Source organism: Chenopodium album, chromosome 14 (genome assembly GCF_948465745.1).
Source record: "Chenopodium album chromosome 14, dcCheAlbu1.1, whole genome shotgun sequence".
NCBI classification, from domain to species: Eukaryota; Viridiplantae; Streptophyta; class Magnoliopsida; order Caryophyllales; family Amaranthaceae; genus Chenopodium; species Chenopodium album.
The window spans coordinates 28,627,186-28,653,381 of NC_137847.1; positions in this window are offsets into that span (position 1 = coordinate 28,627,186).

Below are 26,196 nucleotides of genomic sequence, written 5' to 3' on the forward strand. Positions count from 1 at the left end.
GTGATTACAAGTACAAATTCCCTTTAAACATGCATAAAAGGCGTGATTAAGCAATAAAAATAATAATACAACAATCATCATCATAACAATAATATCTTAATCTCATGAAAGCATAATAATATTAGCAAGATCCTAGGCATGATACTAACAAGATTAACAACAAATCCTAGCATGTCACTAAGCAATAAAGATCAAAGCTTTACCCCTAACATAATACTAACATGATATTAGAAACCATAGGAAGCATCATAAACATACATGATATTAGAAATCTTAGTTATTACCCTAAACATGATACTAGGAATCATAAAGAAATCCTAACATGATACAAGAAATTAATAAAATAATCTAAGCATGCTTTCTATATCAAAAGAATTAAAGCAACTACTTACTTGGATGCCTCGTATCTCTTTCTAATAACAAAATACGCACGTTAGTAACTTCAAGGAAAATATTAAATCAAACAATTAAATAATTGAAATAGAGATTTGGGAGCAAACCCTCAGAAATTATAAACCTTTCACATTTAGAGCGAAGGCAACTTCGAACTTGGCTAGGTGTGTCTAGAACTAATGTATGTAGAATTTTGTAAGAGGGAAGGTTTAGAAAAAGAATAGAGAGAGAAAGCTTCTAGCTTTTAGAGAGACAAAGAATAGAATTAGATGGTTATGAATGAATGAAAATTGGGAGATACGACCCCTATTTATAGAAAAATTAGTCTGGAAACGAATCAAGTCCCTGTAGACACCTAAAAAAGTCTCCCCGGAACCAAACCCGATGATGAACAATCTTTCACCGCCATTATTGGTTGGGTTCGGTATTTAATCCCGAGAGTGCTTTAAAAATCATATTTAATAAAATTCAGTTTTTAATATAATTAACAGATCACTCTTGGTGTTTAGTCGAAGCATAGTTTAATTTTTATTTTGGCCCAAACCTTTTTATTTATTTTTCTTTATTATTATTTTTAGCTCAATTAACAAATAATAAATCAGAAATGGCCTGAAATTATGAATCGACACTTAAAAAGGCTGAGTTTTATTAGGGAAAAAATGTATTTAGACGGAAAATGGACAAAGGGTCTGCCGCGTCACGGGACTCACTGCCGCGCCACGGCACAGTTTCCCGTGACATGGTGCCAGTGCCAGTGCCGTGACACAGGACATCCCCGTGTCTTTTCCGCGTAAATCTTTCACGCGTTTTAACCCCCGTAGGTCAGATATTTCCCGTGTCACACCAAAATATCCTGCGTCACACAAATGTTTACCGTGTAACGGCAATTTTTGTCGTGTCGCGATATATTTTTCTATGTCGCGGAAGTGTTTTTAGGGTTTTTATCCTTTTTAGGGTTCCGTGTGTTCCCTTTACTCATTTTCCCTATAAATACCCCCTCATTTCTGATGTACGGGGCATCAATTAACTCTCTTTTTCTCTCTTCTATGCTCTAGCCTAGACATTAGCCTACCCTTCTTCTTTTAAAATTCCTTCCTTAAGCACTCCAAGGAGTCCATACTTTACTCGAGGTTCTGTCCTTAAATCAAGGCGTGAAAGGTAGAACTGTTTGAGGGTTTGGCCCCAAATCAAATCTATTTCGTTTAATTTAATTTAATTTAATTGTTGTTTTATTAATTTTCCTTGAAGTTACTAACTCTTTTGTTGTTTTATAGTTGCAAGCAAACAAAATCAAAGTATGAATTATGTTCCTTTTATTTCTATTATTTTTCTAACGATATTATATTATTGAATTTATTGTTAAATTAGTTCCAATATTAATGTTTATTCTATTATTATTCATTGATCACCATATTGCATGTTTAAAGGAAATATGTAATTGAAAATCACGCCTAATAAGATAATTTGGACAATTGGTTTAGGATCCTTTTTAATCTTTTTGTTTAATCAAGTGATCACAATATTTTAGAATAATGTGTTGCATTAATATTCAACCAATTTAGTATAATAATAGATTGGAGCGAATTAAATCTTTGTTTGCATGCCTTTGAGATCGCATGAATCACTTTTCACTATGAGAATCGAGTAGAGACCAATACGAGCGAATGTGACTCCATGACTCACTTCGTACCATCATTCCCGATCCTCATTTCGTGGTTCCGAACCATATGGAGTTAGTAATCTCATGGATTATGAATGGGGTGTAACCATCACGGGTCAATCGTTGTTGCCTATCGTTGTCCCTTTATCGTGGTTGTCTTTTATGATTCGTGAACGGTTTACAAGTTCCTTAAAAAATTGTTGGCGGCTCCTTACTTTATTTGTCCCTAATCGTATTATGTCAATTTCCACTTCCTATGAGTGCCAAGCATATTCACACATGCTTTAACGTAGGCGCACTTCAAACGACGCCTACAATTTGGCGACTCCATTGGGGAGGATTCTTGGTTATTTATCAATTTGAGTGATCGGTATTTAATTAAGATGAGTGGATGAGACTTGAAAGATTCTTGAAAAATATTCCTGTGATTAATTTGGCATTTTTTGCATATGCATAGACGTTTTAACGTCGCATTTAGGTCTGTCCCGTAGGAAAAATTGAATAACTTGATTGCGAATGAAGGAAAACAGGGCACCAGTCAGATTTTCTGACTGCCCCGCCACGGCGGATGCTTCCGTGTCACGGCGCCATACACCATCACACGGTGTGCAGCACCGTGACACGGTACACTCTGTAGTGTCACGGCAATCCTTAAATCTGTCCAGTGGCTTATTTTCCCTTCTTACAATCAACTTCCTTCGGTTTTTCTTAAAAAACGTGTGTGTTCTACATACGTCTTAGCCACTAGTAGAATAAATGTGATGGGAAGCTCCAATTGGCAAGCGGTTTTAAAAATCCGCTTGCCATTTACCTTTTTTTTAAAAAAAAAAAATTGTCATATGAATTCTCAAGTGGTTTGGGGTTGAACCGCTTACCATTAGTTAAATTGGCAAGCGGTTCAACCCCAAACCACTTGCCAATTTAAAAAAAAAAAACAAGCGAGCTTCATTCACTTCTCCTCTCTGCTGTCCCACTTAAGATTTTTTATCCAAAATTTTTCATCTCCTGCCTTCACTCCTCCTCTCTGTCTCACTCCTTAACCTCTCTTCTCACTTCTTCCAGATTCCGGCTACCACCACCACCACTCCATTCACTTTTGTTTCCATAGAAGCTATTTTGAGGCTTTTTGTGGGTGGGTTGGGCTTGAGACTGCTCATGGGTTCGTGGGTTGTGGCTCCTTCTCGAGGCTGCTCGTGGGTTATGGTGGTTGCTGCTCCTAGTTGCTGGTGGTGTTCGTGGGTGCAGTGGGTGGTGGTGTTCGTGGGTGGTGGTGAATCGAGACCAACACACACCACACCTCTCTGTCTCTCTCTCTCCCTCCAACTGTCATCCTCATCCCTCAATCTTTCTCTTTCTCACTCTCAAATTAGGGTGAGTTCTTGCTAAATTTTAGTTTCATATGTATTAATTAGTATTAATTGTTTTTTTATTCCAAAATTTAAAGTTAGGGTTTCAAATGTAGTTAACACAATTTTATTTTAATTGTTTATTATTTGTTTGTATATTCGATAATGTTAATTGTTACTTTAATTGTTTAAATGTTATATATATATATATATAAATATATATATATATATATATATATATATATATATATATATATATATATATATATATATATATATATATATATTGTTTGAATTTGAGTAGCTTTAAAATGAAATTTTTGAATAGAATACTTATTAGTTAACATTTTAGTTTGTTAAATGTGGTTAGTAAATTATAATGTATGAATGGATTGATAAGTAACCTTAGTTTGATTGTAGGTAGGTTAATTTAATTATTAGCACTATATAAATGAATGAACTTGTGTATTGTTGAATGTCAAATAAATGCAAATAATTGAATGCTTGCATCATCATTTGCCTAGATACCCGTTCGAGTCTTTATCAATAGGAGAAAGTCTTGAATAGTCCCCGGTTGGGACTGTTCTTGGACATTTAATCTCACTTAGGTAGTGAATGTATGTCTCTTTTTCGATTTTAAGGAATATCTCGGCTTATCATTTTCTTACCATGTTCTCTAGGTACATATGTAGGTAAGTTATTACCTACATTGTGTACTTGGAGAACTGGGGGGAAATGCTGCCGGATTTTCCTTAAAATTGAAAAGTTGACATACATTCACTAGTGAGATTAGACATTCAAGGATGGGTTAGGTTGGTGTGATAAGGACCTTTTGGGAGCATTCATTTTTACGCAATATGGATGATATATATGCTATGTACTTTGATTGACATAATATATGTTACATTTATACATTGTTTGAAATGTGTTGATATGTTTAAAGGCAATTTAAAACGTCAATGGATCACGGTTGGATGTATGGTAGATGTCATATATTGGAATTTTTTAATGGGGTTCAAGAGTTTTGCAAGAGTGCTTCATAGTATCTGCTCAGAACGGGTGTCAACTACCTTTATTTCCCTTGTGTCAATTGTAATAATGTCACAAGGGTCGATAGTGTTGATACCATCATGGCTCATGTATAATGTCATGGGTTTAGGCCTCAATATCATGTTTGGGTTTGGCACGCTGAAAAGGGATCGTATAGAGAGAATGTTGTTGGCAATGAGACGCATGTTGAAAGTGCCGAGAATCATGTTGAAGAAGAAAATGGGAGTGATGATGGTGGAGATGGGGATGAGACCGAGGATGGTGGAGGTGATCACTTGGATGAGATAATGCGTGTTGTTGAAGGTGAATTTGGTGACCAATCTGATGTATTTGATTCATTATCAGAGGCTTCCAAAAAGCCTTTGTATCCTGGGTCCAAAAAATACACAAAACTCTCATCCGTACTTACACTTTTTAACATTAAGTCTAAGCATAATTGGAGCGACACTAGTTTCACTTCTTTGTTGACTGCATTATGTGATATGTTGCCAGATGGGAATGAACTTCCTAATTCCTACTATTATGCAAAGAAACTCATGTGTCCATTCGGTTTGGAGTATAAGAAGATACATGCATGTCCTAATGATTGTGTTCTATATCGAAATGAATATGAAGAGTTGGAGGAGTGTCCACTTTGCGGTAAGTCGCGTTACAAGCGTTCAAGCTACAATGCTAGTATGAAAGGACCTCCTGCCAAGGTGTTGTGGTATCTTCCTATTATTCCAAGGTTAAAGCGTCTATTTTCAATACCAAAAGATGCTAAGAACTTGAGATGGCATGCTGAGGGAAAAAAGAAAAATGGTTTTTTGAAGCATCCTGCTGACTCTCCACAATGGAAGAACATCGATATGAAGTTTAGGACATTTGGTGATGAAGTTAGAAATTTAAGGTTTGGTTTGTGCACGGACGGTATGAATCCATTTGGCACTCTTAGTACCAAACATAGCACATGGCTGGTACTTTTAGTGATTTACAATTTGCCTCCGTGGTTGTGCATGAAATAGAAATACATAATGCTTTCACTTTTGATAACGGGGCCAAGGCAACCTGGAAACGACATTGATGTTTACCTTGAGCCCCTTATTAATGATTTGAGAAAGATGTGGGATGAAGGAGTTACCGTTTTTGATGCCCATAAGAACGAGATGTTTCTATTGCGTGCTGCCCTTATGTGAACCATCAATGATTTTCCCACATGTGGAAACCTGTCCGGGTACAAAAACAAAGGGCATAAAGCATGTCCCATTTGTATCGATGATACACCGAACGTGTACCTTGATCACTATGACAAAGATGTGTACGTGAGGACCTGAAGATTTCTTAGGTGCGATCACCCGTATCATAAGCAGAAAATGGCCTTCAATGGGAAAGTTGAGGAGGGGGTTGCACCTAGGCCATTGAGTGGAAAGGAGGTTTATGCTAGAGTGAAGGGTATACCATGTGTTTTTGGTAAAATAACGAAACCAATTGACCCACATGCTCTCTTTAAAAAGGAATCAATCTTTTGGAAGCTTGTGTACTGGAAAGAACATGATGTTAGACATTGTCTCGATGTGATGCATTAACTGAAAGTGCCCCGCCTATTAAGGATAATGTGGTTTCCGAGTTTGTAGGTGATTCACAAGGTCAAACTCAAATGCAAAGTCAAGTAAAAACCATCGGTGGTGGAGGAGGGGTAAAGGCACCGGTGAACAGAAAGAGTAGGGGTGAAGCAAAAGATTTCAAGAAACCCAGGGTTTCCATGGTGCTTGAGTTTAATGTCAACCTACTGGCTAATTGCGCGACAAATTTTCTAGTCAAGTTGGCATACTAACTCGTACAATACCCATCACACTTGAGTGGGCAGATATACCTTACGGGTTGCTTTAAACATTTTGGGACGATACAATGGTAAGTATGATGAGTTAGGAACATAGCGCATAACCCGCTCACGGGCTTAGAATCATAGCGCATAACTAGCACATAACACGCACGAGCATAACCCGCGGCCTACTGTAGCTGCCTGGGCAACAACTTGGGCTGGTTCAGCTGCTTAGGCTGCTGCCTGGGCTGCTGGAGGTGCCTGGGCAGCAGCCTGGGTGATGCAGCTGCTTGGGCTGCTGCAGTTGTCTGGGTGTTGCAGCTGCCTAGGCTATTGCTTGGGCTGGTGCAGCTGTCTAGGCAGTAGCCTGGGTGCTGCAGCTGCCTTTATTCACGTTTTTTTTATTATTTTGTTATTTTTTTTTGTTTTTGCCTTGCCTAACGTGGTTGTTTGCGCCTATTACAGAGTCTGTTCCATATTCCTGAGGAGCAAGCCAAGAGAAAGTGCTTTGAAGCTTTTGTACAAGAGAGATTCAAAAACTTCAAAAGTTACTTGAGAACGAGATGGATCCATAAGAAAAAAAGGAAAAGACCAAAGAAAAATGTGACTGCTGCTGAAGAAGAGGAGAAACCTGATAAGAAACCGTGGGATTTATATCCACAAATAACGGTGAAGGACTGGGAGAAGTTTGTGGAAAAATCTTCCACTAGAACCGCACTTGTATGTTTTTATTTATCACTAGAGTAGGCTACTGAATTTTTGTTTACTACAAAGACTGATGTTAACATATATTTCTGAATGTGTAGGAAAAAGTGAACAAGCTAGAATCAATGCCGGGTAGAAATTGTATAGCCATCATATGGGTTGTAAGACATTTGCTGAATGTAGACCAAAGTGGATCAATGCGGGTCTATACCCCAAATCCATAATGTCATCATATGAGAAACCACTTTCTTCCACGGTCGAAACTTTGGTAAATCGTACAATTGACTGGTGGTGTGCTATGCATGGGATCGACAAGAAAACCGGCAAGTATGTCATGCAACCGGATACAAAAGTAGTAGCAGATGCACTTGTAAGAAAACTTTTCTACTTATTAATTATATTTTCATGTAAAGTACATCTTACTTAGAACCGATAACTTTTTGTGTTGTTACAGCTCGAGCATACATCGGAAGTGATTGAAGGCAAGCTCACTCCAAGCATTGAAAAAGATCCTTTCACCTTAGCTTTGGGAAAACCATACCACCCTGGGTGAGTAATTGGTTCTGGGGGGGAAACAACTAGGGTGGGAGAAGGTGATGGGTTCAGAATACACCAGATTAGGAAAAAGCAGATCAAGTATTAATTCGCCACATCGTATGGATGAGAAGGAAAATGAATCAATCAAGGAGGAGATACGCGCAGAGCTGCAAGAAAAGATGTAAAGTCAATTCAATGCCATTCTGAAGCACATGAACTTGCCGATTTCGCCATTACCCTCGATTACCCCTATGGACTCATGTAGTCACCCAGGAGGCCCTGAGGACGATCCAGTAGTTGAGAGAGAGGTAATTTCAGTACAAGGACAAATTATGTCATATGAAGTTGGTCAAACGAGGTCTTTTACATGCTTAATTATTTTACTTTTGCAGATTCCTAGTCCTATGGATGCATAGTCAATGAAGATTGCAAATCCGATGCCTAAACCTTTCCCAGATGTTAAGGTAAACTTCGGTACCTAATCAAATTTGCTTCTGTTAGGCTTTCGTTTGTTATTTCATAACTTATGTCCTAATCTAATATGTAGGAAGAGACGCCTTCTGAGCTTCTTCACCTCGGGGAAAAAAAGGATGGACAGTTGCAGTTGGTGGGGTATGGTAGTGCACAACCTTTTGACAAGGTCCATTTCAAGTCTAATACTAGCACCCACTATATCTCGGTCGGGATCGATTCTATAGTTGCTGGGTTTGAGGACTTACCACTATCGGTGCCTAGAGAGGAATATGATTTTTTTAAGATGCGTGATGCGACCGTTAGCTTTGTGCAATGGCCACGTGATCAGCTGAGGTTGGTATGAGGGGTAAGTATACACTACTTTTATGTAACTACTTGTATGTAACTAGATTACCATGTGCTTTGTGCAATGACCATGTTCTTTTATGTAGCTAGATTACAAAGGAAAATCAGTCCACTAAAAGGAAGAAGGTGGAGAAGCCAAAATCCAAGGAAGAAGGTCCTCCGAACATGGAACAAGGACAAGTGGCGAAGAAGAGTTTGAGAGTTTCTTGTACTCCACTGGTAGAAGCCGATGTCCTTAAGTCGCTTTCGAAAGCATGTACTTTTCTTCACAACCGTGTTAGTGAGTTGCCTACGGATAGACATATTCAAGTCAACTTGCCTAAGGCATTGTTCCACTACGATGAGGATGCGATCGCATACATTTCCAGAGAGGATGTGACGGAATTTCTAATCGATTACATGCTTAACATTTCCATCATTCAGACTTTCATGAGGTAAATTAATGCGAATATTTCTAAACTTATTGTATTTTTGATATTTTCATACCAAAACAATGCAAATAGTAATTATTTGCCCACATTACTTTCTTGAAGGTCACCACAGGAGCTCCTAAGTAGTAAACCCGATGGTGAGGCAACAGTTGGGTGGTTATGCCCCGAGCAGACCTCCGTAACCAAATTCTTACATAACCCTTGTGCTTTGGTAGATTACCTTGAGTGGGGTATTAGAGAATCAATGCGTGCGGGAAACAAGTTCATATTAGCCCCCTACTTTGAGGAGTAAGTTTAAATATGTCACTCTTAAGTTGTTTGTTAAGTATAGATGTTGACGTATAAAACTGATGGATTGTTATTTGCTTTAATATATATGTAGTCTTCATTGGAGCCTTATGGTGATTTGTGTTTCCAATAACACAATCTACTACTTTGACTCGGCTCGTATCTGGCCACCAAGGAAGTTGCTAGTGAATAACCTACTGAACAGGTACATACCGCTTCCTATTATTTTATATCCTCACCCAAGTCATTGAGTGGTTATGTTTCTAATTTTGAACTTATTTTTCTGAAGTGTTATAAAGAAGCTGAATTGTCGCTCGGTTGCGGGTCCTACGTGGAAATATTCGAAGGTAATGCCTTGATATAGTGATTTGTTTGCCTTCGGTTATGGCTATACATGACTAGATTAGATTTGTGTCATGTCAGTGTGTGCAACAAGACAACGACGTTGATTGTGCCTTGTACGTGATGAGGTTTATGTTTGACATAGTCAATAGGTGCAGGGAAGCTCAACACATTGAGGAGGTATGGTTTTTTTTTGTTTTCGTTCGATTTTGGATAAAAAGCGTACTAAAACTTAGTTGGGTGCTCTTTTGATGTGATATCAAAACTTACAGGCCTAATACTAGGTAATATGGGCATGGTATGAGAAACAAAAAGTTCATATGAAAAAAAAATGTAGAAAATGGGCAACATAGAAGTCAAATAGCCGATTTTGGATAAAAGTCGTCATAAAACTTAGTAAAATGCTCTTTTGATATGATTTCAAACATTAGCCACCTAAGACTAGGTAATATTGACATGTTATGATAAAGAATTAGTTCATTAGATAAGAAATGTAGAAAAAGGGCAAAGTATAAGTTTAATAGCCGATTTTGGATAAAAGCCGTCCTAAAATATAGTAAAATGCTATTTTGCTATGATTTCAAACATCAAACACCTAAGACTAGGTAATAATGACATGTTATAATATAGAATTAGTTCATTAGATAAGAAATGTAGAAAACGGGAAAAGTATAAGTCAAATAGCCTATTTTGGTTAAAAGTCGTCCTAAAACTTAGTAAAACTCTCTTTTGATTTGATTTCAAACCTTAGACACCTAAGAGAAGGTAATATGGGCATGCTATGAGAAAAAATTAGGTCACTTGATAGAAAATGTAGAAAATGGGAAAGTGAGAACCCGAGGCAACTGTAGCACCCGAGGCAACTGCCTCAGGTTCTGCCAGGCAGCTGCAGCAGTAGCCCAGGCATATGCCCAAGCAACTGCAAGCAGCAGCCTAGGCATGCCCAGGCAGTTGCAACAGCCACCAGATAACTTCCCAGGCAGCTGCAGCAGCCCCCAAGCAACTGCCCAGGCAGCTGCAGTAGCCACCAGGCAGCTGCAGCAGCCATGGAAGCATCCCGAGCAGCTACAGCAGCCATGGGCAGCAGCCCGGGGATTAAATTTCAGTAATTTTAGTCGTACCTCATGAAATTTTGTGAACTTTTTGCATCATTGTTAGTGAATATGGTAAATAAGTCACTTACGCCGATTTTGGATAAAAAGCGTACTAAAACTTAGTTGGGTGCTCATTTGATGTGATATCAAAACTTACACGCCTAAGACTAGGTAATATGGGCATGGTATGAGAAACAAAAAGTTCATATGGAAAAAAATGTAAAAAATGGGCAAAGTAGAAGTGGAATAGCCGACTTTGGATAAAAGTCATCCTAAAACTTAGTAAAATGCTCTTTTGATATGATTTCAAACATTAGACACCTAAGACTAGGTAATATTGACATATTATGATAAAGAAATAGTTCATTAGATAAGAAATGTAGAAAACGGGCAAAGTAGAAGTCAAATAGCCGATTTTGGATAAAAGTCGTCCTAAAACTTAGTAGAATGCTCTTTTGATATGATTTCAAACATTAGAAACCTAAGACTAGTTAATATTGACATGTTATGATAAAGAAATAGTTCATTAGATAAGAAATGTAGAAAACGGGCAAAGTAGAAGTTAAATAGCCGATTTTGGATAAAAGTCGTCCTAAAACTTAGTAAAATGCTTATTTGCTATGATTTCAAACATTAAAAACCTAAGACTTGGTAATATTTACATGTTATGATAAAGAAATAGTTTATTATATAAGAAATGTAGAAAATGGGCAAAGTAGAAGTCAAATAGCCGATTTTGGATAAAATCCGTCCTAAAACTTAGTAAAATGATAGTTTGATATGATTTCAAGCATTAAACACGTAAGACTAGGTAATATTGTCATGTTATGATAAATAAATAGTTCACTATATAAGAAATGTAGAAAATGGGCAAAGTAGAAGTCATATAGGCCTTATTTGGGTGATTTTGGATAAAAACTGTCCTAAAACTTACTAAAACCCTCTTTTGATGTGATTTCAAACCTTAGACACCTAAGAGTAGGTAATATGGGCATTCCATGAGAAATAAATTGTTCATTTGATAGAAAATGTAGAAATTAGGCAAAGTAGAAGTCATGTCGGCCTTATTTAGGCCATTTTGTGAAAGAAACAAACCTATATATGTTGCCTTTTAAATATTTGACATACATTGAGTTTGAATTTTATGTAATATGAATGATGTTTAATGTTTGGTTTTTTCTTGTTTTTTTTCCAAACGTTTGCAAGATTCAAAGGGAAGGTCCGTTAACAAGGCAAGAAATTGATGAAATTCGCGACATGTGGGCTTTTTTTGTGACATTTGATGGCATCTAGCTAGAATTAGTGAGCTTGAGTTTTTTTGTTACTATGAACAATATTTAGTTATTATCTTTTTTTTTATATGTACATTAATTATATATAATTAGTACGTATGTAGTATATATTATTTGTGAGTGTTATATATGTTATTATTATGCATTTTATTGTTGTTATTGTATTATTATTCTTAAATTTGTAATATTTTAATTATTATTACTTATTAATATTAATTAATATTATTAATAATAATTTTTATAATGACAGATTAATATGTATATCAAAACAGGTCACTAATACTATTATTATTAATTAATACTAATTTTGGAAAATAAAAATACAAATGGCAAGCGGTTTGGCGCCAAAACCGCTTGCCATTACACTTGACATAATATTATGTCAAGTGCAAATGGCAAGCAGTTTTGGCGCCAAACCGCTTGCCATTCTCCCCTAATGGCAAGCGGTTCTGAACCGCTTGCCATTTAAATGGCTATTAGCAAGCCCCCTAAGCCCATGCAGTTCAAAACCGCTTGCCATTAGGGGGTTTGAACTGCTTTATGTTTTTTCTACCAGTGTAGCCCTAGGGGATTTAAGCTCTATCAACCCAAAAACGCTCATGGCAATAAGGGTTCATCCGAGTTATTGAATCCACCCAAACCCTGAGGCTGCCTTGCTAACGCGTCCAAAATCTTAACCATGGTACCCTTTTGACACCCACAGCTTGACCAATAGTTGAACATAGATCTTGACCTTAGGTTGCGAACTCTTTTTACATTATCGTGACTAAATGCTACGTGGTTTATTTGGTGCTAACCCACATGTGTTTGCTCATTTTGTTTAACCTATGACCGAGTGTTTTTATTTCCACATAGTAATTAGTACGGACTTAAAATTGATTAAAATCTGGAAATTACGCAAATTTAGGCCTGGAATTGTGCATCGTGTCACGACAGATCTGCCGCGCCACGGTGTGCAATGCCGTGACACGGTGCACTGTGCCGTCTGACAATGCACTGTACCGTGTCACGACAGTCAGCACCGTGACACGGTGCCCTGGAGTATTGTCTAGTCAGTCATTTTTTGGTCCTTGTGCATGCTTATGTGGTTTGTATGTCCAGTTTGATGTCATGTCTAGCTGTACAGTCATAACACGCGTCCATAACCTCACTTAATCACTCACATGTCGTGTCAAGTTCACACATTTCACCTTGAGTCGTGCACCATTTTATGACCGTACTTTAGGATGGTCTTGTGTCGTTTTTTATTTCGGAGTAAGTCGGATGGTATCCTCCAATACATACTTTTTTTAAAAAAAAAAATTCGAAAATATTTTCTTGCCTTTTCTTTTTCGGATGGGTCAAGGTTAAATCTAGTCATTAAAGGTGTGTTTGTTTCGATGTCACAGCACTTGGTCAAGAAGCAGGGGTAGATTGTTACGGTTCGAGTCAATACCTCAACAACCTCTTATACCAAAGAGGCGTTCAAGGAAACCACCACAATCATCTCCACAAAGTCCGTCTCCAGTCTACTTTCAACCAATGGCTTCTAAGGAGGATATTGAGAACATTAACAGGTCCATCGAGAGGTTGTCTACCATGATGCAAGCACTCACTACCAGAGTCAACATGGTAGAACAAGACAATCAAAACAGTGTTACTGTGGCTGCAATGGACAAAATCAAAGAAAAAATGAGTAAGATCTCTAAAAAGTTCACCTACGTGGAGCAACCTGTCACCTCTTCGTCCATAAGGGACAAGCTTCCCGAAAAGTTTTCTACTGCTGACATTCCCAAGTTCAAGCCTACTGATAATCCGATGTTCCACTTGAAGGATTTTTCTGCGACCATGGCTCTTAAGGGATTAAATGTGACACTCTTCCCTACCGTGTTCCCTCTTTCCTTGGAGCATGCCTGTCAACGATTGTTCTACTCTCTGGAATCCAAGCATGTTGCGACTTGGGAGGATGTTACTGAAAGCTTCATGAACCGTTATAAATGTAATATCCAAGCCAAAACTTCTGAACGTGAACTCTCCATTCTCAAACAGAAGGAGAATGAAGGCTTCACTACTTATCTAAGCAGGTGAAGAGAAATGGCTGCACTTTTGGTGGATCCTTCCAGGGAGAAGGAGATGGTTTACCTTTTTTATTGTAAATTTGACTAATAAGTACAAGCAGCACTTGAAGTTTCTGCCTTTGAACACCTTCAAAGCTGTGTACGATATTAGGATCAATATCGAAGATGAATTGATGAAGACTGCTGGTAGCAATAGCAACAACAACAACACTTGGAAAAACAAGAAGAAAGACACTCCTTCTTCTTCGTTTTCTAAGCCCAACAACGCTACCAATAACATCAACGTCAACGATGTGTTAGCTCTTAATGCTCCTAATAAGAGATTCCAAAGGCAAAGGAGGGTTTACACGCTTTTGGGAATGAGCTACGATGCTGCTTTTGATCGCTTGCATAGTCAAGGACTGATTATACCAATTGGACCCTTTCCAGAACCTCGACCAGAGAACAGAACTGCTAGCTATAACCCCAATGCTCATTGCAATTTTCATCAAGGAAAAGGTCATACTACTGAGAAGTGTTGGAGGTTAAAGGATGCAATCCAAGACCTGATTGATACTAATCAACTTCATGTCCCTCTAGGTGGCAAGAAGCCCAATATTCAAGCAGATCCCCTTTCTGATGCTTTGGCTATCATGGGAGATGAAATCTCCTTTGATCCGACACTACTCATTCGACCTGTGAATGAACCTCTACCAGAAGTTTTCTTTGTTTCAAGCTGTGAAGAAGTGAATGGAATTCGGGATAGTAACGATGAAGACGTCTATCTCAAAGATATAGCCTGTTCATCTCTTGGCACTAGTGAAGATGTTTGGGGAGACCTTGAGGTTAAGGTTCTCACCAGAAATGGACGGTTGCAATAGCCTAGTCCACCTCCACCTCCACAGCAATCACAACCAATAATTGATCCCATCGACCCTGTGAACAACGATGTGATCAAACAATTACAAAAGACTAAGGTGGAAATGAATGTATGGAAGCTTTTGGCCACCTCTCACGAGCATCGAAAGGCTGTAATGAATGCTCTGGTGAAAGTAGGAGTTGATAGTGATATGACTCCACAAGGATTGGTTAGCTTTCTCACTACTGAATTGCCAAGTACCAATAATTTGATTTCCTTTTCTGATAAGATCTTCCCCTGGAAGGGGACCGACATAACAAGGCCTTACACCTCACTGTGGTGTGTAGGAAGATGAATGTTCCCATGAGCCTAGTTGTTAATGGCTCAAAAATCAATGTATGTCCACTGCGCACTGCAAAAAAGTTGGGCATAAAAAATGAAGAATTGATTCCCCTACTCAAGGGATTCGTGCTTACGATAATACTCGCCGTCAAGCCGTGGGTACTATCATGCTAAATATAACTACTGGAGCCATTGAACGTCGCACGAAGTTTCTGGTGGTGGACATTAAGGCTTCTTTCAATCTGCTGTTAGGTCGTCCTTGGCTTCATGAGCTAAAGGCGATTCCATCGTCGTTGCATCAAAAGGTGAAAGCTGTAGTTAGAGGGATTCTAATTACCATTGATGCCTCCCCCATGAGCATTCAAGTTATTGATACTCCCATCGTCCATGTCGAACATGACGAGGAAGATGAGGATCTTTGGGGGTTTTCACTAGATGATGTTCTCATGATTGAAGAAGAGGAGAAGTGTTACCTCGACTTTGATCCTTATTCGAACACCAATGTTAACGCCATTATGAAGAAGCAAGGGAATTTCCCTGGAATGACCCTTAGACTCAAAAAGAAAATAGCTGAACTTTGGGGCCATCGTGTTGCACCCAAGAAGGATACTTTTGGCTTGGGATTCAAGCCAACAAAAGAAGATATGAAACAGGCACTCCTAAAGATGAAGGCTCACAATAATGCTCGAACCATGAAGACAGAAATGGCCATGGATCCATATTCTTTCACTCTCAACGGCCAGTACATCAAAGAAGGGGAAAACTTCCCATGCTATGAGTTCCCTGAGCCTTTCGTCTACGATGGGAAGCGTGAGCCAGGTTTCGAGATGTTCCTTAATTGTGACTTCGTCGACGAAGGCAATGAGTTCTTTATAGCTGAGAAACCAGCTAGTCCAAGCTCTGATGATATGAACATTAATCTTCTTTTTGGACTAGAAAAGAATGAACCCAAGCCTGTTCGCAATGACGATTCTGAGCTTATTCAAGCTGTCATATCAAGAAAAGATTTTGACCCCTCTGAGTTAATCGTCCCGGCTGATGGTGTTTTAAAGGGATGGCACAAGACGGTGAAGATTACTACGCCAAGTGGAGAGAAGTTGGAAGTGACCGCTGGCGAAGGTCCTATGTTTGATGAATCTGAATCGTCTGGGTCCGAGTCCGAGTCTGAGTCTGTAGAGGAGTCTTTAGGATCTAAGGCCGACCCCCTTTCTGCTATTAAGTCTAATGTAGTTCCCCCTAATGTTGAGTCTCTTGTCGAGTCTCCTCTCTCTATCCCAAATAATTCCGGTGAGGTTGCAGCTGACCTTGCCCTCCTTGATGTAATGACCAATGAATTCAATGAAATAAGTACCTTTGCTTACGATGAGTGTCATTCCCCTAACCCTGATCAATATTGCTTTGCTAATGATAAAAATAACAAAGAAATAATAAAAGCAATGGAAGAACATGAAAATAAAACAGCAATCATCGAAGATACAAAAACAGTTAATATTTCCAATGATACGACTATCAAAGAAGTTAAAATTGGATTAACACTAAGTCAAGATGAACGCATACCAAGATATGTTGCTAATTAACTTGCTTAGTGAATTTGTTGATGTATTTGATTTGTCATACCATGATATGCCAGGAATTGACAGGGATATAGCTAAGCATACAATACCACTCATTCCAGGTATGAAGCCTGTCAAACAAAAGTTGCGGCGTATGAAACCAGATGTGGCTCTCAAAATCAAGGAAGAAATCAGAAAGCAATTGGCTGCAGGTTTCATCAAAGTATCCATGTATCCGGAATGGATAGCTAATGTGGCTCCAGTTCCGAAGAAAGATGGAAGGGTCAGAATGTGTGTTGATTACAAGCATCTCAACAAGGCAAGCCCGAAAGATGGGTTCCTTCTACCTCACATTGACATTCTGGTCAACAACACAGCAAACCATGCACTCCTATCATTCATGGACGGCTACGCTGGATATAATCAAGTATTAATGGCCGAGGAAGACATGGAGAAAACCACATTCATCACACAATGGGGTACATATTGCTATACGGTAATGCCATTCGGGTTGAAAAATGCGGGTGCCACCACCAAAGAGCAGCCGCAGCCCACAGCATTATTACATGATATGATGTATAAAGAGATGGAGGTGTACATTGATGATATGATCGTCAAATCAAAAGATCGGCCAGGCCACATCATTGCACTTTGCAAATTCTTTGAATGACTCCGCAAATATAATATGAGGTTGAATCAAGCAAAATGTTCATTCGGAGTCACATCAGGCAAGCTACTTGGCTATGTGATCAGTTCTCGAGGAATTGAAATTGATCCCATAAAAGTCAAAGCAATCATGGCCATGCCACCACCCAAGACTGAGAAGGAGATTCGGGGTTTTATCGGAAGATTGCAATATATAAGTAGGTTCATATCCAAACTCACTGCGATATGTGAACCTATATTCAAGAAGCTTAAGAAGAACGTCCCAGTTACATGGGATGATGACTGCCAAAAAGCTTTCGACAAGATCAAGGAATACTTGACAAACCCACCCGTGCTAGCACCAACAATGCCTGACTTTCCTCTTCGACTCTACCTTACGGTCATAAGAGAAACAATAGGGGCAGTGTTAGCACAGGAGATCGAAAGTAAGGAGAACGCAATCTACTACTTCAGCAAAAAGCTTTAAGGTTATGAGACCAGGTACACACCTCTTGAAAAGTTATGTCTCGCACTCGTGTGGGCTGCGCAGAAATTAAGACATTATATACTCACTCATATAGTGCATGTTGTATCCAAGATGGACCCTCTCAAGTATTTGTTTGAAAAAGCAACACTCAATGGTAGATTATCGAGGTGGATAGTCAACCTTGCTCAGTTTGACTTAAAATTTGTACCACAAAAGGCTATTAAAGGTTATGCGGTTTCTGACTTCCTAGCAGATTTCCCACTAGAAGAAGTTGAGAATTAAGAAGAAGAAGAGTATGATTTCCCTGATGAAGATCTACTTATGACCGAAGATGATAGCTGGACACTCTATTTCGATGGAGTTTCGAACCAAAAGGGTTGTGGTGTAGGAGTCTTGCTCGTATAACCCAACGAAGAACATATCTCGATTTCCATGAAGCTCGACTTTGATGTCACTAATAATGCTGCAGAATATGAAGCATGCATCTTGGGATTGGAAACAGCTGTGGCCCTTGGAATTAAGAAGCTCAGAATCTACGACGACTCGTCACTTATTATCAACCAGATCTCCAAAATATGGAAAGTGAGAAGTGAAAGTCTCGCTACGTATCAAGCTCATCTGGAAACTCTCACGGAGCAACTAGATGAAGTGGAATATACGTACCTTCCTAGAGAAGAAAACCTGTTTGCCGACGCGCTGGCTAAATTAGCATCAATGGTGCGAATTCCAACAAACACAATCAGAATGCCATTGACCATAGAAAGAAGATATGAGCCGGCTTATGTTCCCGCACTTGATGATGAACAAGAAGCATAAGAAGAAGATGAAGAGCCATGGTATACAAATATCCTTAATTACGTGACGAAGGGAGAATACCCTCCTAATAATGATAAAAGGGCACGCCGTGCTTTGAGGCTCCTGGCCTCACAGTATGTGCTCATTAGGGGAGAACTCCGCAAAAGGACCGCTCAAGGGAGAAATCTCTTATGCATAGCAAAGACTGAAGCGCACAAAACCATGGAAAACCTTCATGCCGAAATATGTGGAACGCATATGAATGCTAAAATGTTAGTTCAAAAGATTCAACGACAAGGTTATTATTGGACTACCATGGAGAGAGACTGTCACGAATACGTCAAGAAATGTATGAAGTGTCAAGTCTACGCAAATTTGCAGCACGATCCACCTTCACTTCTCTACACATAAACTTCTCCATGGCCTTTCTCTACTTAGGGTATCGACATCATTGGAAAGATAACGCCACAAGGGCAAGGGGGACATGAGTTCATCCTTGTAGCGATTGACTACTTCACCAAATGGGTCGAAGCTGCCTCATATGCTAAGCTCACAGCAAAACACGTAGCTCAATTCATTGAGAAAAATATCATATGCCGCTATGGGGTACCTCATGAGATGATCAGTGATAATGGAACGCATTTCCAAGCCGAGTGCGCAAAACTATTAAAGAAATATCATATCAAGCATCACAGATCATCACCCTACAGACCACAAACGAATGGTGCGGTTGAATCGGCCAACAAGAACGTGAAAACTATCATCGAAAAGATGACGGAAAATTACAAGGATTGGCCAAGTAAGCTACATTTCGCCCTTTGGGGTTATCGAACTTCTGTTCGTACAACAACGGAGGCTACTCCTTTCTCTTTGGTCTATGGAGTTGAAGTTGTACAACCAATAGAGCTCGAAATCCCTTCTCTACGAATCGCATTGGAAAGTCAACTAGATGAAGTCAACTGGATTAGAGCGAGATATGATGAACTAGTCTTACTTGACGAAAAACGCTTGGCAGCTTTAAATCATGTCCAAACCTACTAACAGCGTATGGCATGACATTTCAATAAAAAAAGTCAAGACTAGGAACATCAAGGAAGGTGACTTGGTGCTTAAGGGACTTCGCAAAAATATGTTGGATCCAAGAGGAAAATTTATACCAAACTGGTCAGGTCCGTACATTGTTAAATTCATTTTGTCTGGCGAAGCGGCACAATTGGTAGACATGGACGGTAACGGTTTCCACAATCTAACCAAATTGGATCAACTCAAGAAAATTTATGCCTAGTTGTATGGGTTCATGACCCGATAGAGCTACGTTCGGCCTGATTCCTTTTTAAGGATATGTAGGCAACCCCTCTAGGGGGTTCGGTGTAGACACCCATTTGTGTCTCCCCAAAATCAAACCCAGTGATGAATACCTTTTGCGTCGAATGATAATCGAACGAAGTGAAAGTGTGAAAGGTCACATGTTGCGGTTGGTTTTTATTCTATCTGTTTTCGAAAAACAACTCTATTTTATGAAAATAGACAATCCAGTTTAGTTTGGTACACGACAACGGTCGAATAATAGTCTAGTTGGATGGAGCTTGTAAAGAGCTTTCCAACGATATATTATAAGCCCAATTCGGATGAATAATGAGGAAGTTATGGCCAAAATACTAAACTTTGCCTGATTTGATCTTTACATGCGGCCCGATGATCTAGGGGAGGGCCCAATGTTAATTATTATTTCTGAAGTTATTAGAATTAATTATAGTCTTTTAGAATTCTCTAGAAGGTTCTCTTAAGTCCTAATAAAATTAGAATTAATAATTATATTTTGATAAGTTTTACTTGGAATAAAATATTATTTTATGAAAAATACGATTTGAGTTTTCATACGGACTTTACAAGTCAATTTTTATTGATAAGTGGACTCTGTGTTTGAAAGCGCGTAGGAATCCAAGTTGTCGCCACACGACAGAGCTTCTCGCCAAGCGACAGGTTTGGTTTTGCGGCGACATAGTGGAGTTTTATTCCTTATCAAATTCTACCTATTTCCGGACTGTTTTCTTATAAATAGGGTCCTGAACCTCCGTTTTTTGTCATCAACGATCAACAATCACAAATCAACAATCAGGAATTCTCATCTACAATCTACAATCAATCTATTCTCTAAATTCTCTCTAAGCTCTCTTTCTCTCTAGCTTTTCACAAACACAATTCTGCATACACGAGATGTAGAAACCCTTAGCCGAGTTCAAAGTTGCCTTCGCCCTAGACGTGAAAATTTATAATTTCTGAGGGTTTGGTCCCAAATCCAGTCTAAACTTTTCAATTACTTGATTTAATTGTTTGATTTATTATTTTCCTTGAAGTTACTAATGCGTGTATTTTGTTATTAGAAAGAGGTACGGGGCATCAAAGTATGTAATCTTATTTCTCTATTCTTGTAGAAAGCAAGTTTAAATTTGTTTAATTTCTAGTATCATGTTAGGATGTTATTATTGCTTTCTAGTATCATGTTTAGGGTGCTTTCTATGCTTTCTAATATCATATCAATATCATGTTAGTACCATGTTAGGGCTAAAGCTTTGATTTTTAATGCTTAGTGACATGCTAGGGTTTGTTATTAATCTTGTTAGTATCATGCCTAGGATCTTGCTAATAATATTATACTTTAACATGATTATTTTAATTATGATTTATGATTATTATTATTGTTGCTTATTTATTGTTATTGCTTGATCACACCTTTTATGCATGTTTAAAGGGAATTTGTACTTGTAATCACGCTTAATAAGATAATTAATAATCTTGTTTAGGTTAATTTGATTATAATTCAAGTGATCGCCAATAATAGATTTGTTTGTGCATTAAATTCAACCAACATAGATAAACAGGTTTAGGGTTAACCTAATGTTTGCATGTTAGTCAGAAAGCGCACATGAATACGAGAAGAATGAAGTAGAGGCCTATTATTAGGGCAGGTTCAATCTCTTTTAGGTCGGATTTGTACCTTCATCCCCGAACCCTATTTGGAGTTGACAATCTCATGGATCGTTAAGGGGTGTAACCTTCACCCTGTGAACGGTTTACAAGTTCCTAAAACTTGTTGGCGATTCTTTTGCTCTAGCTTCCTTCCCTTTGGACGCCACCATGCTTAAGTGTATGATCAGAGTGGGGTTCAAGTTTGGGGTAATGCTTGAAATATTCCCTACACCCGGCCAGTTAAAAAGAAATAAAATCCTTCCTTTATCGACCAAGTATAACACACAAGGCGGCAAAATGGAGCTAAAGTCAAGAAAATCCCACAGTAGCAGCTACCGCGCCACGTCAGCATCCACCGCGCCACGTCAGCTCTCATTGCGACACGTTAAGTTTCACCGTGGCACGGCAAAAAAAAAAGGGTGCCGCACCACGCAAGGTTCTGTCGTGCCACGGCATAGGTCACCGTGGCACGGTGGAATTTACACATACAAAGTGCAGCTGACAAGCCCCGCGTCACGGTATTTAACAGTGTGACGCGGCAGGTATTCCCGTGGCACGGCATGACGGGACTTTGCAAATTCTGTTATTTTATTGTTTTACGGATATTTTATTCGACGATTGTTATTATTCTTCCATTGTGTCCGACTTTTTGACTCGGATAATAAACAAAAAAAAAGTCATTGTAATTTTTATTTAAGGCGAATATAAATATGCTATTATTATTGAAAAATGTGACTACAATTATTTGCATCATGGGCCTTATAAGCAAAGCAATATCGATCTAATCCTTCTTTACTTTCGAAGCTTCATCCTTCTTTTCCACTAGGTCGGCCTTCACCATTAATGTGTCTTTTGTAGCCCGAACTGCCACACCTCTAGTTGAACTTTCACCTCTTTCACCTTTCTTATAGCCCTTAGGTTGTTTCTCTCTATACACCATCTTTCTTTACCCTTTCCTTTCACATAATTCTTCCTTTTAGGCATTATAGGAGTCTTAAACTCAATTCCTTGTGTTCTCGGACCTAGACGGTCTTTAGGAGGCGCCTTTTTACTTCCAAGACGTCCCTTCACATAAAAGTTGCGTGATCCGACTCGATCTCTTCTACTTCGAGGATTCAACCATGCCTTGTATGCACTAGACAAGGGAGGAGGAGCCTGGTCACTCGCAGAAACGATCCACAAAGGCCTTCCAATCCAATAAGTCTCATACTTGTGAACATTACTTTCATGCAATGATACTTCACGAGGACTATTGTTATAGCGTGGAGCTACTTGTTCAAGTCCATATTATCGCATCAATCGAGAAGGACAATAAAAAGTCAACTTTGAAATACTAGGAATGCGACAATACAGAGTATCATTCGTGCCAACCATCCTAGTAAGCCTTCACAAAGGCACCACCCACCGAATGGAAAATTCTCTCTTTCCAAAGAACACCTTCCAATCATCATATGACATGTTTGCAGAGTAGTTCTTCTTCCTGCGGACTAGATCATTGGGACCATATTTTCAATATCGCCGGGGGCTTTAAAATGTTCTAAACGCTCCATCAACCAAATCTTAAAAAAAAAAAAAGAGTCAGTAAAAAAAAAAATTGCAGAAAAGCATCGTGACACGGCAGAATGCATTGTGTTGCGGTAACCATATACCGTGACACGGTGCATGCTAAGTGCCACGGGGGCTAATCATAGCGCGTTTTTACCTACAATAGCACTAGAGAGCCCTTCCTGATGGCTTTCCGGTTAGATTTTGCTTCGTCAAGGCCACACAAAGTTTCTCCAAGGCAAGTAGGCATAGGAGATCTTCCAGATTCAACATGTTCAAGCGCAGACGCTAAACAAGCATGTCCTACCCTACCGTTTGCAAATAAAAGCTTGGTAAACACGCAAAAAATATAAGCCCTTCTACGGTATACATGATAAGACTTAGAGACAGGATGATTGAAATACAAATTTGCAAGCTTTTCTAGATCTACTTCATTACCACACACAATTTTATTTAAATCTGGATCTGTCAGATTCAGATGACATTAAAAATCTTGGTAATAATATTCACGTAGGGTAAGCATTGCAATGAGATTTCTAGTAGGAAAACCAAAGATGGCACCGAATTCCTCCGATAGGGGATAGATTTCATCATAATCAAATTTGAAACAATGAGTTTCTAGACTCCAATAATCTAAAGCTGCCCTCAGAAAATCATGTTCAATTGCTACATGCCTTAAGGCTAATAAGCCTCTAACATGAAACAATTCCAGTTTTCTTTTGTCTACATTGGTCAAAGAATAGGATCAGTCACGCAATGTATTATCAAAATTCTGAGACATCATTATTGAAATATTAAATTCTAATTATTTTATGTTTCGTAATTATGCATATCACGAATAAACTGGTCTTATTTTATAGCTAAAACGCTCAGAAACACTCAAAATCTATCTTTCTATACGCGCAAAGTACACCGCTGCAGAATACGCGCACCGTGATACGGGAAATCCCACCGTGTCACGGGAAAAAGTGCCGTGACACGGTAACTTTTTCCGCGACACGGTATATCCTGCCGTGTCACGGCGCTCACGCATTTTCATATTTTTATCCTTTACCTATTTTTATCAGGATTTTTATTGTTTTTCCTTCACCGTCTATCTTCAAATCTTATTTTTTGAGAGTTTTATTCCTAATAAAATTCTCCCTTTTTTTATTTTTATTTTTAGTTTTATTTTATCTTTATTTTTATTTTTATTTTTGTTTTATTTTTCTTTTTGGGGAAGTTGTAAAACTTGTCCCATTTTTATCTTTATTTTATTTTGGGGAAGTTACAAAACTTATCACATTTTTATTTTCTTTTTATTTTTAGGAAGTTGAAAAACTTGTCCCATTTTTATTTTTATTTCTTTTTCTTTTGGGGAAATTGCAAACTTTGTCCCATTTTTATCTTTATTTTATTTTGTGGAAGTTGTAAAACTAGTCCCATTTTTTTATTTCCTTTTTCTTTTGGGGAAGGTTGGTACCCTCCACTTATGAAAAATAACGATTTTTTTTCGCCTCATTAATAAATACACAATCACACACAATGAGTCTCAAGCACACCCTAATACGCGCACCAATAATGTCAAATGCATAAAGTGTGAATAAAATATACAAAGTGAGTCATAAATAGTGTCAAGTGTCATCAATCAAAGTACATAATAAAAACCCTCGGTCAAAACTCTGCAGAACCAGAAGAGCTGGGATCAGTGTCATCTCGAGCCCGTGAATACGGGAACAGCGGACCAAAGAGTCCCTCTATTATCCGGGTACGAGGAGTAGTATCCCTTCTAGTCCCCATGGCTCCAGTAGAAGACAAACTCAAAGCAGGACCAGTCCAGCTAGTAAACGGCGTAGGCTGACTCCAAGATGTAGGAAGCGTCGGTAGAGGCATCGTCCCAGATAATGGAACTGAAAATAAGCCCTGCACCGGTGGAGGCAGCGCCACAGACAATGGAACTGAATATAAACCCTGGTTCACGGGGGTAATGACTGGCCTAAACTCAGGCTATGAAGACTGGAATGGCTGGGAAGATGAAGGTCGCTGCCACTGACCCTGAAAATGCTGGAATGGCTGAAAATACTGAGGTTGCTGCCATTGAGCCTCCTGAAACGGCTAAGAAGGCTGAGGCTACCGCTGAGTCTGAAACCCCTGAAATGGCTGAGAAGTCGAAGGCTGCTGCCACTGAGACTGAGAATGCCGACGAACCTCAAGAGATCGTTTTCGGTGACTAGGCTCCCCCTCGTCCGAGTCTCTATGCCTCGAGCGCGAGCGAGACCTCCATCGCTCCTAAAAGACACAAAATGAAAAGATGTCAATAGTGCAAGATAAAACAAATGGTAAATCTGGGAAAACAGGTGAATATACCTCGAGAACATCGCCAGAACCACTCCGACAACTCGCACCACGTCGAAGCTTGATGACGCAGTATTTCAAAGCGTCAACCAACTTCATAAATCCCATCATGTCCGAGTGCATAGGCTGAAAACAAAAAAAAATCATCAGTAATAAGCAGTATTAAAAAGGATGAATAACTTGTCAAAAAGCTTACCGGCTCAAAGTCATCAGGCAGAGACTCTTATGCCTGTCTAAAACCCTCTGGTGCGTCAGTAATATGATATTTAGTAATATCGATCGGCCCCGGGTAACGGATAGATTGAGGCGGGGCCTCAACCTTCCAATCCCCCTACGACGAGCAGTCGTCTGAAAACATGATAGAATAATTTGGTTATTCGATGGTTTAAACAGAGACTAGCGATAAAATTCTCAAAGGAAATCATACCTCGGGAAGACGGGGCGGAGGAGCTAAGGAAGGAAGCAAGTCCTGTGAATAATCGCCCTCCATACGCACAAGCTCCTGCCAAGGAAATGTATTGCACTCCCCCCCCCCCCCCCGTTCAGCAACGCCCCAAGCAAACGTGAGTCCAGCATCGACTTCGATGGAGGCAAAGGCACCACAAAGCGATCAGCGCTGTGCTGACAAACAACGCGCTCTCCAAGATACCAAACAAAGCGTGCTGTACCAACGAAAACAATAAGGCACGCCGAAAGCTCCAAGGCCTCGGGAAGATCGGTCATCCCAGCCCAAGGCCAATACTGGATCTCGACATCAACCTGAAAACCATAAAAGTTGCAATGAATGCTGAAAAATCACATCAAAGTAGAGAATAACATGCTTCAAAATCAATTCTTACACCAACATAAGAGGTGCCTCGACGCAGCAGCCC